This window comes from Pagrus major, chromosome 3 (genome assembly GCF_040436345.1).
Source record: "Pagrus major chromosome 3, Pma_NU_1.0".
NCBI classification, from domain to species: Eukaryota; Metazoa; Chordata; class Actinopteri; order Spariformes; family Sparidae; genus Pagrus; species Pagrus major.
In genome coordinates, this window is record NC_133217.1 from 9,767,464 (window position 1) to 9,780,838 (window position 13,375).

General features: G+C 46.9%; 1 pseudogene; it reads left to right on the forward strand.

Moving 5' to 3' along the window:
* The first annotated feature begins 3,055 nt into the window (after positions 1 to 3,055).
* On the forward strand, positions 3,056 to 12,875 carry LOC140993326 (uncharacterized; annotated as a pseudogene).
* The last annotated feature ends 500 nt before the right edge of the window (positions 12,876 to 13,375 follow it).

Consider the following 13,375-nt stretch of genomic DNA (forward strand, 5'->3'; position numbering starts at 1 on the left):
TGCTGTGGGCCCATTGAAGAACCTCGGATCGGAGGTCAGGCGGGACGAACAGACGGTTGGGAGGGCAAGCGCTGGGTCCGGGCTGGTCTTGGGCGGCGGCCCTGACCTTCTCCTCGATCTCCCAGGTGAGTGTGGCCACCAGACGGGAAGAAGGCAGGATAGTGTCTGGGTCGGCCCTGTCCCCCTCCTTTTCCAAGAACTGACGGGACAGGGCGTCGGGCTTGACGTTGCGGGACCCCGGTCGATAGGAGAGGGAAAAGTTGAAGCGGGTCAGGAAGAGTGCCCATCGGGCCTGGCGGGAGTTCAGTCTTTTAGCGGACCGGAGGTATTCAAGGTTCTTATGGTCCGTCCATACCAGAAACGGCAGTTTAGTCCCCTCGAGCCAGTGTCGCCACTCTTCTAAGGCCAACTTGACGGCGAGGAGCTCTCGGTTCCCAATGTCATAATTCCTCTCTGCCGGGGTCAAACGTCGGGAATAGAAGGCGCAGGGGTGCAACTTCTGGTCGGAGGCCGCTCTCTGGGACAAGACGGCCCCCACTCCTAGGTCGGAAGCGTCCACCTCGACCACGAACTGCCGTTCAGGGTCCGGCATTTGGAGGATGGGGGCAGAGGTGAACCGTGTCTTCAGGGCCTGAAAAGAGTCATTGGCGGCCGTGGACCAGAGGAAGGGCACCTTGGAGGAGGTAAGAGCTGTGAGGGGGGCCGCCACCGAACTGTAGCCCCTGATGAACCTCCGGTAGAAGTTGGCGAAGCCCAGGAAGCGTTGAAGCTGCTTGCGGGAATCAGGGGCGGGCCAAGTGGTGACGGCAGAAACCTTGGCTGAGTCCATCTCCACGGTCCCTCTCCCTACGACGTACCCCAGGAAGGAGACGGACGAGGCGTGAAACTCACACTTCTCGGCTTTAACGTACAGGGAGTTTTCCAGGAGACGTTGGAGGACCTTCTGGACGTGATGCACATGTTCCTCTCTGGAGCGGGAGAAGATCAGGATATCATCGAGGTACACGAAGACGAACCTGTTGAGCATGTCCCTGAGCACGTCATTAACCAAGGCCTGGAAGACAGCAGGAGCGTTGGTGAGGCCGAAGGGCATCACCAGGTACTCGTAGTGACCGGTGGGGGTATTGAACGCCGTCTTCCACTCGTCCCCCTCGCGGATCCGGACCAGGTGATAAGCGTTGCGCAGGTCAAGCTTGGTGAATATGGTGGACCCCTCTAGGAGCTCGAAAGCAGAGGAGATGAGAGGCAGGGGGTACCGGTTCTTGATAGTAATGTCATTTAATCCACGATAATCAATGCAGGGGCGGAGTGTCTTGTCTTTTTTCTCTACGAAGAAGAAACCGGCTCCAGCCGGAGACGAGGAGGGGCGGATGATGCCCGCCGCTAGACCATCGGTGATATATGTCTCCATCGCCCCCCTCTCAGGAACGGACAGGGAATACAGACGTCCTCTGGGCGGCGTGGCACCGGGCTGGAGGTTAATGGCGCAGTCATAGGGCCGATGTGGGGGAAGGGAGGTTGCCTTGGCCTTACTGAAGACCTCCCTGAAGTCCAGATACTCAGCCGGGACCCCCAGCACATCGGTTGAAGAACTGGTCCCGGCAGAAGGTTGTGGTGTGGCGGCTTGCTTGAGGCAGACCTGGTGACAAGATGAACTCCACCCCAGGATCGCCCCTGTGGTCCAATCAAGGTGTGGATTGTGACGTCGGAGCCATGGGAACCCCAGGAGGAGAGGATGACGAGGAGAGTGCAGGATGTGAAACTGGAGTGTTTCATGGTGGTTCCCGGAAATTAACATCCGTATAGGCGCTGTCATGTGGGTCACAGTACCCAGAAGTCGGCCATCCAGAGCGTTGGTGGAGACTGGAGCTGGCAGGGGAATCCGACCGACACCCAGCTGCTGAGCTAGGTTAGAGTCCATAATGTTGGCATCAGAGCCAGAGTCAATGAGTGTTGCGAGGGTCTGGGATCCCTCAGGCAGTAGCAGGCGGACCTGACACAGGGATCGTGAGCTGGGGGAGGAGCTAGATGTATGACTCACCAGGAACTCCTCCCTTCCTGGTGAGCCCGACCTTTTAGCGGACACCTGGAAATAAAGTGTCCCGCTTGGCCACAATACAGGCAGAGGTTCCCCTCGCGGCGTCTCTTCCTTTCTTCAGGAGTTAGGCTGGCCCGACCAACCTGCATGGGTTCAGGCTCCCCTGAAGACTGGCTGCCAGAAGGCGTCGATACCCCGGAAGCCGCTGGTGACGGGGCGAGCTGGCGTCGTCCCGTGAGCCCCTGATGTTTCTCCCGCTGTCTCGCTTGAATGCGCCGATCGATGCGGGACGCCAGCTCGATGATGCCGTCGAGAGTGGTGGGGAGTTCGTACGAAACCAGTTCGTCCTTAATGTAGTCAGCGAGCCCCATCAGAAATGCGTCGCACTGGGCAGCCTGGTTCCACTCACTGGAGCTAGCCTGGGTGCGGAAGTGGATGGAGTAGTCGGCCACTGAACGAGTCCCTTGGTTCAGACCCAGAAGCCCTCCAGAAGCATCCGGACCTCGGGAAGCTTCTCCGAACACTTTGCGGAGCTCGGCGGCGAAGGCTTGGAAAGAGGAGCACGCTGGAGTGCGACGCTCCCACTCGGCTGTTCCCCACAGCCGAGCGCGCCCCGTCAGATGATTCACGGTGAACGCCACCCTGGCGTCCTCAGAAGCGAAGGTGTGGGGCTGGAGAGCGAACAGGATGGAGCAGTTCGTGAGGAACGGGCGGCAGCCCTCCGTGTCCCCGGCGTAGCGTTCAGGAACTCCCACCCGAGGCTCCGAGGCAGAGACAGAGACAGAGGCAGAGGCAGCCGGAGCTGGTGGAGGCTGGACTGGTTCCGGAGGCAGAGGGACAGCTTGAGCAAAAGCTGCGGCGAGCTGTTGTACCTGCGAGGCTAGCGAGGTAAACGCCTGCTCCTGTTTAGCCACTGCCAGTCGGACATCTGCGGAGTTTGACAGTAGCAGCGCCTCGTGGTGCTGGAGCATCGCCTCTACCTTCTCCAGGCGATCCATAGCCGTGTGTGCTGGGTCCATGTCTGGCCAGATTGTACTGTCACGGGTATGGTGAGGACCCAAAAGCAGCACAGGCAGACAGGATATCAGTCGGTAATGACTTTTATTTATCACCGGAGTCTTAAACAGTATATACAGTGATGAGGAGAAAAGTCTTTGCTCACAGTGATCTGCGAGATCAGTGAAGGAGTGAGTCTGGTGTTGCTGACTGAAGGCAAAGCCGGCAACAGGTGGATTACCTAGCAGGCAGACAGGTCCAGTGGTGGGCTGTGTAGCCGCAGAGCCGAGCAGGTGTATAACCAAGAGGGGATAGGCGAAACTCGTGGTCGAAGACAGAAGGCTGAGGTAATGTCCAGGAGATCGGTCAGGCAGGATAGTCAGAGGCAAGCAGGGTCGGAACCGGGAGATCAGGCAGAAAATCGCTGGAGAGTCTGGTGCAAGCATCTAGAACAATCTGGCAATGAGTGAGAGTGGAGCTGGAGCTTAAATGCAGCCAGAGCAGAGCAGAGAGCACAGGTGAGTGGAGTTGGCTTGATGAGAGGGGTGTGTCTGATTGGCAGATTGAAGCAGGCAGGTGCAGAGTGGTGAGGCAGAGCTGAACTGTGACAAAAACACAGGCAGTGAAACATCCTCACAAAACCTAAAAACATCCAAAAACAATGTACTTTAGCGGTCAGCAAAGTAGGACCTTCCCCCCTCACCCTTTCAGTTCATTCATTCATCAACAGGTGAAGAACAGCTGATATTACTACTCTGCTGACGTACCACCCACCTGACTCCTCCCCGGATGTGACACACAAAAAAATACTAGCTGGCACCTACATTGAGCATGACCTCAGAGTTGCTTGGTCTACTATAACTCCAGACTTTGAGACTCTTGTCAGGAGCAAAAAACATCCCCAGTTCTCCTATTAACTCCTCCAAACTCAGGTGTGTGATGTCAGTGTTACACCTACTGTAAGGTTAGAGTGAGTGATGTCAGTGTAACACCTACTGCAAGGTTGAAGTGAGTGATGTCAGTGTTACACCTACTGTAAGGTTGAAGTGAGTGGTGCTTAATTTTCTTCAAAGCACAATGTTTTTCAGTATTTACCTACTGATAAGATAATCAGAAGAAAAGTTAATTTTGTATACTTGAATCTTTTTGAATTGCACTTTTTGTTTAATTTATTTTGAGTTTGTGGATAAAAACTGCTTCTGAAGAAACTGAATTTATTCCATAGTGCAGTGTTGGTTGTCATAGTTGCACTTTTTTATTTATTTTTTATTGCTTGAATAAGTGACTGAATAGTTTAAATAGTACAATTACTGAAGTGTTATGTTAAATAAATTTGAGAAGTTGAACATTTTCCTTGATTTGGGTCACGGCTTGTCATTAAGGGGTGATGGTGGGTCCCGAACCCAGACCAGTTGAGAACCACTGCTCTAGCCTACTACACCATTCAGGCTATTGTGCAGTCTATTTATCCTTTATATACAACAGCACATCTCAATACCTAATGTTGTCTTTTCTTCGTCAAAGACTGTATTGATGTCCTGTTTTCCAGTCCATCCAGTTGAGGCTGTAAAAATGTTCCATACTTTTCTCAAACTATGAAGACTTTCTGAGATATTTCTTTCTGGGCTGATGTCTACAAGCTAATAAGCTTCAATAAGCTGAAGGTCTACGTTAAGGTTATAGCTTTGTCAAAACAGTGTGTCATATAAGCTACTTGGCTAAATGCGCCAGATGGATGGTGAGGTCATCATCATGAGATGTGACTGCTAATTGAGTGTAGTCACAAATGTGTCAGAGGACACAGTCATGGAGGATATTTTCATGTGCTTGGTAGCAGTGTGGGCTGAAATGCCTGGGTTGAGATTCATTAAGTGGGTACCATCTCATCTCATCTCATTTTCTTGACCGCTTTATCCGTGAGGGTCGTGGGGATGTTACCACTTTATCCCCCCTTTCAGGGGGGTTGCGGGGGTTACTGGAGCCAATCCCAGTTTTTTCATATGGGCGGAGGCCAGGGTATATCCCTGGACGAGTCGCCAGCTCGTCGCAGGGCTTAAGTGGGTACCAATGTAGTGTTAAATCCTGCACTGCCTTCTGAACTCTTGTGTCATTATCACTCTTGATATCTTAAAGACTCTTATTTTTGGTGAGGGTGACACAACATATGGCTTTTTAATCTTACAAAAGACTTTTCCTGTTTGGTCATAGAGTCTGTACAAACACACAGCAGCAGCATCCCCCACTTCTGACATGCATGTTCATCTGTTGCTAACAGCCTGTCATATATGTAAGAGGTCATTAATGCACCTGCTATTCAGCTAGCAAATGAGAATGGGATTTGGTAGAATACAGTACATCAAGTTTTTGCTCCTCCGTTTGCTGTTGCACCACATACACCTGATCTGGAGACTGCAAAGAGCTACATTTAAGACTTTTGAGACATTCAGTCCTACCTGGAATGTGATGTGAGCAGACACAGTAAGATAAGTTATATCATCTAATTATATTTAAAGCTGCATTTATCAATACTTTGGCCATTTTGGGTTAAAATCACACGTCTGTGAGATGTCATGGCCTTCTTAAGTCAATATAGCTAACATGTTAGCAAACAGCTACCTAATTACACATTCAGCAGACAAAGAGCATCACGAACACTTGTTAGGAGTTGTGCTTGTGCCCACCTGATGGATCTAAGTCCAATATTCATCCTCCTTTTAGCTCTGGGTTTGTTCTCCACCAGCTCCTGAGATTGAATTTCCACCAGAGTGGTCAAACAGAGAAAAATAAGACAAAAAAATAAAAAGAACAACTTAAAATCCTCGGAGTAGAAATCATATAAAGGTTATAAAATATCAGTCTAAACAAGGGTGGTGTTTATAAAACATTTTAAACTATGGCATTAATTCAGCTACTTTGACAGTGAGGGGGAGTTTGTTCCACAGAACTAAAATGGTAATAGTGTGATCCCCTTTGTCTTAAGCCTGAACCAACTGCCCACTTTTAAACAACATTTGGTTTTCAGATCTGAGGGCCTCAGAATTAGGGGGTTGAAAGATCTGAGATGAAAGCAGAGCCAGACCATGCAAGAATTTAAAGGTAATTATTAGAATCGTAAACTGAATTCTGAAATGAACGGGGAGCCACAAATTTAGCCACACCTGGAGCAGTGTGTTCTCTTGGTGAAACTCTGAGTACTGCAAAGTCTGTTACTTTAAATTATACGAATCCACCGTTTTATAGGGTCGCCATCTTGAGTGTGGCAAAAATTTTGTTTGTCAGCACAGATTTGTTCCTAACCTCTATTTATGACTGTTTACATGTATGACTGAAACTTTTAAGACTCTCCACTAGAAAAGAGTAACTGTATTGGTCTGATTTTTTTGTTTGATAACCATGTTTTTACAGAAATAACTACTAAATCAACACTCAAAATCATTTTAAAAAATTCAACTATGCCTTAAAATGGTGGGTTCTTATAATTTAAAGTTACAGACTTTGAACTGAACAGCAGATTCATTGAGAATAATGATTTTACTGCATTTTACAGCTATATCCTCTTATTTTGAAAAAAAGAAAAAAACACTATTTATTTATGGCAAATGTTAAGTATTTCTCACAGAGTGGACTATGTTGGCTGGGCTAGAGAGAGTAAGTGAGAAAATGAACCTTACACAAAACAACTGAGGACAAAAACTGGATTTTGAAGAGACAGGGGGGAAGCTACTCACTATATTTCTATAGTCATTAAAAAGGGCTGGGCTGCAAGCATGCAAATAATATAATATTTTCCATATTGTCAGACTGTCCTACTGTGACGACCCTGACCTAACTGTTACTGGGTTTTCCGACGTGTCTTTGAATGAACCAGAGGAGGAGGTCACAGCACCTGGGCCAAATGCTCCCATGTGATAAAAGCCTAGCCCAGCTTTGCTCCGTTCTCTCTTATTTGGACTCGACCCAGTCAACGTCGCCACACTTGTGCATTGTTTGACTTTGACTTTTTTCACTCAACATCACCCGATACACTCACATTTACACCACGGACATCACTGACTGACACACTCGTATTTGTGGTTATTTTTCCAAGTTGTTTATTTTATTTTGAGAAATGAAACTAAATAACTATTTTCTATTGTGCCCATACCTGTTTTGTCACGGGCTAGGAGTCAGGTTATGACACCAACACTGTCTTTATCACCGACCGTGAAATGAGCCCACTTACATGAATATAATACATTTAAACACTTTTATAGGTATTACATTAATTATTCAGAATTTCTAAGTATTCAAATGTCTGTTCCCCCTTCCTTTCTGTATCTTACCAACACACACAGCTGACCTTTCCCTCACTGGGTTGACATGGTCAGTAGGTGGAGGTGTACTGGTAGACCGTTCTTTGAAGCGCATTCTTCATGCTAAAAAGCGCTGATACCTGCTGGGCGCAGTCACAGCTCCACGCCTCCATATCAAATCATTGTTAAGTCCTGGATTAATGCTGCCTGCAATTCAACAACCTGAGAACCACAATACAGCATCAGCACTATTCAAATACTGACAGGACACAGTCACTGCTCCATTATGCTGCTTTTCACCATCCCAGGGTGTGACTGATGCACTGACCTTACACTAGTAAAGTTATGGAAGAAAAAAAAATGGCAATCCACAAATGGAAGCAATGGTTCAAAGAGCTGTGGTAGACTGAAATTATACTGCTGTCAAAGCCTGATATCCTGCACAGCTAAACAGCAGGGAGCAAAAACAAGCCAACAGCCCTGTCAATAATACACTTCATTTGTTGATTAGCAAGGAGCTACCAGCCCAGGAATAATCAACACAGAGACTTTTCTGGCCTATTGGAAAGTGTTCACTGAGGTATTTCTTCATTATCATTGGAAAAGAGACCTCACTCTGCTCCCCCGGTTCAACAGGCATGACGATAGGACATTCAGCAAGCAAAAACACCCGAGGACATTGTTTGCACTACACACTATTGTCCACTGAGCTGAATAATAATACCCTGGTAGTTCTTTATTAAATATGTGTTTATAGGACAAATGTAGGTACTCTTTTTGTCTGCTTTTCCAAATCTGTGAACCACACCAGCTTCACAATAAACTTAGGACTAATCCGGGACTGAAGTTTGGTTCAGTAATGAATATATTATAGGTCTTCTGAAAATGTGACCAAATCTGCTGGATCAAAAATGTACATACAGTAACTAGAACAATCCCACGATCAGGAAGAAAACACAAACTATCACCTGCTGCTGAGAGACAACTGGTCAGGATGGTTAAGAGTCAACCAAAAAGCAAGTCTGCAATGAATTAGAAGCTGCTGGAAGACAGGTGTCAGTGTCCACAGTCAGGTGTGTTTTACATCAACCTGAGCTGAGAGGCTGCCGTGTTAGAAAGAAGCCCTTGATTCAGACGAGTCACCTTAAAGCTTGACTGAAGTTTGCTGCTGATCACATGGACAAAGAAAAAACCTTCTGGAGGAAAACTCTGTGGTCACATGAAACAAAAACTCAGTTATTTGGCCAAAATGAGCAGCAATATGTTTGGAGGAGAGAAGGTGAGGTCTTTAACCCCAAGAACACCATACCTACTGTCAAGCATGGTGCTGGTTGTATTATTCTGTGGGGCTGTTTTGTTGCCAGTGGATCTGCTGCTCTAAAGAAAGTAAATGGAATAATGAAGAAGGAGTATTATCTCCAAATTCTTCAGGAAAACCTAAAGTCATCAGCAGAAGATTGGCTCTTGGGTGCAGTTGGGTGTTCCAACAGGACAATGATCCCAAACACACATCAGAAGTGGTAAAGGAATGGATCAATCAGGCTAGAATGGGGGTTTTAGAATGGCCTTTCCAAAGTCCTGACTTGAACCCCATCAGGAACATGTGGACTGTGCTGAAGAAACAAGTCTGGGCCAGAAAGCCAACAAATTTAGTTGAACTTCACCAATTCTGTCAAGAGGAGTGGTTAAAAATTCAGCCAGAGGACGACCAGCAGCTTGAGGATGGCTATCAAAAGCAGCTAACTGAGGTGAAAATGGCCGAGAGACATTTAACCAAATATTAGAATTACTGTATGTATATTTTTGAGCCAGCAGATTTGGTCACATTTTCAGAAGACCTATAATAAATTCATTATTGAACCAAACTTCATGAATGTTTTTGTGACAAAGTAGTTTGTGTTCCACACATTCATCACAGAAACATGAGAGCTGTAGAAATCATTGGAACTGAAGGCTGCCATGTTACATATACAGGTTCTTTACAAGTATATGGAAATTATTGACCACGCCTGTTTGTTCACTTCGTAAATTACATTTCTCCTCCAGCTTCAGTCAGCAGTCAACATTATAGCATATCAACACCAGAAAATGTAGGTCACCTCAGCGTATCGCTGCTGCAGTCAGATTGATAAACAGGAGTGAAGATGAATCCACCTTTTTTATGAGATTATATTAGACTATATAGATAAAATGTATCATTGTTATTTTTATTATGAAATAATATTGAAACAGAAGAAAGAGGGAAGGAAGGAAATGTAAGTAAATGGGTTCGGAAATTATGGTTGATAACATTTATTTGATGACCATGATGCTTGCGACTGTGATGATGATTAGTGCGATATCTAAGGAAAACTAGAGCTACTCTTCCTCCGTTGACAGAGAATGTCAATGCAGGACACGATCAGAATGCACCAGCAAGAACAATCCATAAACAATCACACAGAGGCGGATAAGGGTTGCTGAATATAAACCCCAATTACAAACATGAATGCACATTTGAGAGTTAAGTGGTGCAAAAACCGTAGGAGCTGGGGCCTGTTTCTCTGAGCATAAATCTAAGCGTAAATCTAAACTGTGAGTTGACTGAGCCTGAGATGGGAAACTCAGAGTTCCAGAAAGTACTGGAATGTTACCGTACATTAGCCTACATTAGATATTTAAATAGCCTATATTTATTCAGCTGTAACCTGATAGCGACAAAATGGAGGTGGCAGCAACTGAAGAAGAAAATATGGATCAAACAGATATTCTTTAAGGGCCTACTGTAAAGTAATAGTCTGACACAGTAATTATGATTTCTGTGATTTGCAGCTGAAAACATGATTGTAACTCATTGTAATTTTACACATCTATTTCATATTTACAAACCTTGATCATCACTGTGTGGTCTATATGCAGCCTATATTCAAAAACTCACTTTTCAACTACGTTTCATTTTATAAAGTCTTAATACAGCACCACAGAAAACTATAAAAGGAATCATTGCAACCAATCACAACATGACAAATGATTGTTCATGAATCAGTGTCTTATGCGGTGTTGTGGTGATCTATCGCCCTCCCGGTCCTCTCTGCGACTTCTATGATGAGATGGACGCACTCCTAAGCTGCTCCCTGACGATGGCAAACCGCTTGTCATCCTGGGCGCCTTCAACATCCCCCCAGAGAAACTGCACTCATCTGGATTCATCAACTTCTTCTCCACATTTGACCTCACACTCTCCCCCTCTCCACCCACCCACCGGGCTGGGAACCAACTTGACCTTGTCTTCACAAGGTCCTGTAGTACCTCGGCACTCTCTGTTACCCCACTCAATGTGTCCGACCACCACTTTGTTGCTTTCTCTCTCCCCTTGAAGTCCACCGCTCCCCTCGCCCCTGCACCTCACACGGTCACCACCCGCCGCAACCTGAAATCCCTCTCTCCCTCCACTCTCTCATCAACTGTTCTCTCCTCGCTACCATCCTCAGAACAATTCTCTCTACTGTCCACCGAGGAAGCCTCCTCCACTCTGTTATCCACCCTCTCCTCCTCTTTAAACGCTCTCTGTCCTTTAACCTCCCGACCAGCACGATCATCGCCCCCCCCCTCCCTGGCTGTCTGAACCGCTGCAAACCAACAGATCGGTGCTACGAGCAGCAGAGAGAAAATGGAAAAAATCACATCATCCTGATGACCTTGCTCACTACCACCTCCTCCTGTCTGACATCTCATCAGCTGTTTCAGCAGCCAAATCTGCCTTCTACCTGTCAAAGATCAACTCCTCTGCCTCCAACCCCAGGAAACTATTCTCCATATTCTCTTTGCTCCTCACCCCTCAAACCGCTCCCCCTCCCTCTTCCCTCACTGCTGATGACTTTGCAACGTACTCTACAACTAATTTACCAAGAAAGTAAATGACATCAGCTCCTCATTTACTCCTATGCCCTCCCAGAAAGCACCTCCCCCAAACCTCACCTATGACAGCCTGCTTCAGCCCCCTCTCCTCTGAAGATGTTCACACGCTAGTGACGTCTAACCGTGCCACCACCTGTTCCCTCGACCCGATTCCCTCCTCCCTTCTCCAAAACATCTCACACGAGATCTTGCCTTTCCTCACCACTCTGATCAACTCCTCCCTCACTTCAGGCCGTATTCCAGCTCCTTTCAAGACAGCTTCAGTAAAGCCACTCTTAAAGAAACCCACCCTTGACTCGGCTGACATCTGAAACTACAGACCTGTATCTCTTCTCTCGTTCCTCTCTAAAACTCTGGAACGTGCTGTCTACAACCAACTGTCCTCCTACCTTTCACAGAACAACCTCCTAGACCCTAATCAGTCAGGCTTCAGGACTGCTCACTCCACTAAGACGGCCCTCCTCACAGTGACTGAGTCACTCCGTGCTGCCAGAGCCTCGTCCCACTCGTCAGTCCTCATCCTCCTCGACTTATCCTCTGCGTTTGACACAGTCAACCACCAAATCCTTCTCTCCACTCTGGCTGAACTTGGCATTGCTGACTCTGCTCTAACCTGGTTCACATCATACCTGACAAATCACACCTTTCAGGTCATGTGGAATGGCTCTTTTTCCAAACCCTGCTCCCTGGAAACTGGCGTCCCTCAAGGCTCAGTACTCGGACCGCTTCTGTTTTCATTATACACTAGATCACTGGGCACTGCAATCACATCACATGGATTCTCTTACCACTGTTATGCTGATGACACCCAACTGTTCCTCTCCTTTCCCCCATCCTCCAATACTCACGTTGCCACGCGCATCTCGGAATGTCTGGCAGACATCTCCGCTTGGACAACTGTGCATCATCTCAAACTCAACCTCAGTAAAACTGAACTCCTCTTCATCCCGGGGAAAGACTGCCCTCACATGGACCTGGCAGTCACTGTCGAGAACATCACGGTATCGCCTTCATCGACTGCGAGAAACCTGGGTGTGGTCCTCAATGACGGACTATCCTGCACTTCCAACATCACAGCGGTGGCCCGATCCTGCAGATTTGCCCTCTACAACATCCGCAGGATCCAGTCTTTCCTCACAAAGGACGCAACGCGACTCCTGGTCCAATTGCTGGTCATTTCCCGCCTGGACTACTGCAACTCTCTCTTGGCTGGACTCCCAGCCTCTGCGACTAAACCCTTGCAACGTATCCAGAACGCTGCAGCGCGCCTTGTTTTCAATCTACCCAAATTCTCCCATGTGACCCCCCTCCTCCGTGACCTCCACTGGCTTCCTGTTGCGGCCCGCATCAGATTCAAGACCATGGTGCTGGCCTTCAAGGCTGTCAACGGAACTGCAGCCATCTACCTCCAAACACTGGTCAGACCACATGCCCCAACGCGAGCACTTCACTCTACTACATCAGCTGGCCTGCTGGTACCGCCATCGCTGAGAGCAAACAAAGGCTACTCAGCAAAGTCGCGACTCTTCTCTGTTCTGGCGCCCCAGTGGTGTAACAAACTCCCAACCAATGTCAGGACAGCAGAATCGCTTGCCATCTTCCACAAAAGACTCAAGACTCATTTGTTCAGACTTCACCTCGACCCCGCATAGCATGACTCCCTCCCATATATATATATATATATATATATATATATATATATATATATATATATATATATACAGTCATGGAAAAAATTATTAGACCACCCTTGTTTTCTTCAATTTCTTGTTCATTTTAATGCCTGGTTCAACTAAAGGTACATTTGTTTGGACAAATATAATGATAACAACAAAAATAGCTCGTAAGAGTTTAATTTAAGAGCTGATATCTAGCCATTTTCCATGGTTTTCTTGATAGTAACCAAAATCACTTAAGTTCTTACATCAATAGCTATGGCACTGTACTGCCAAAAACACTGCTTTTAAGCATTCCATGTTTTCTTTTCTGTTTGCTTTAAACATATGATACACACAGGAGTTAGTACTTGATTGCGTAACCATTGTTTTTGATGACTGAAGCCATGCGTCTTGGCATGCTCTCCACCAGCTTCTGACATTGTTCTGCTGTCACAGCAGCCCATTCCTGTTGCACAAATTCAAACAAATTTGCT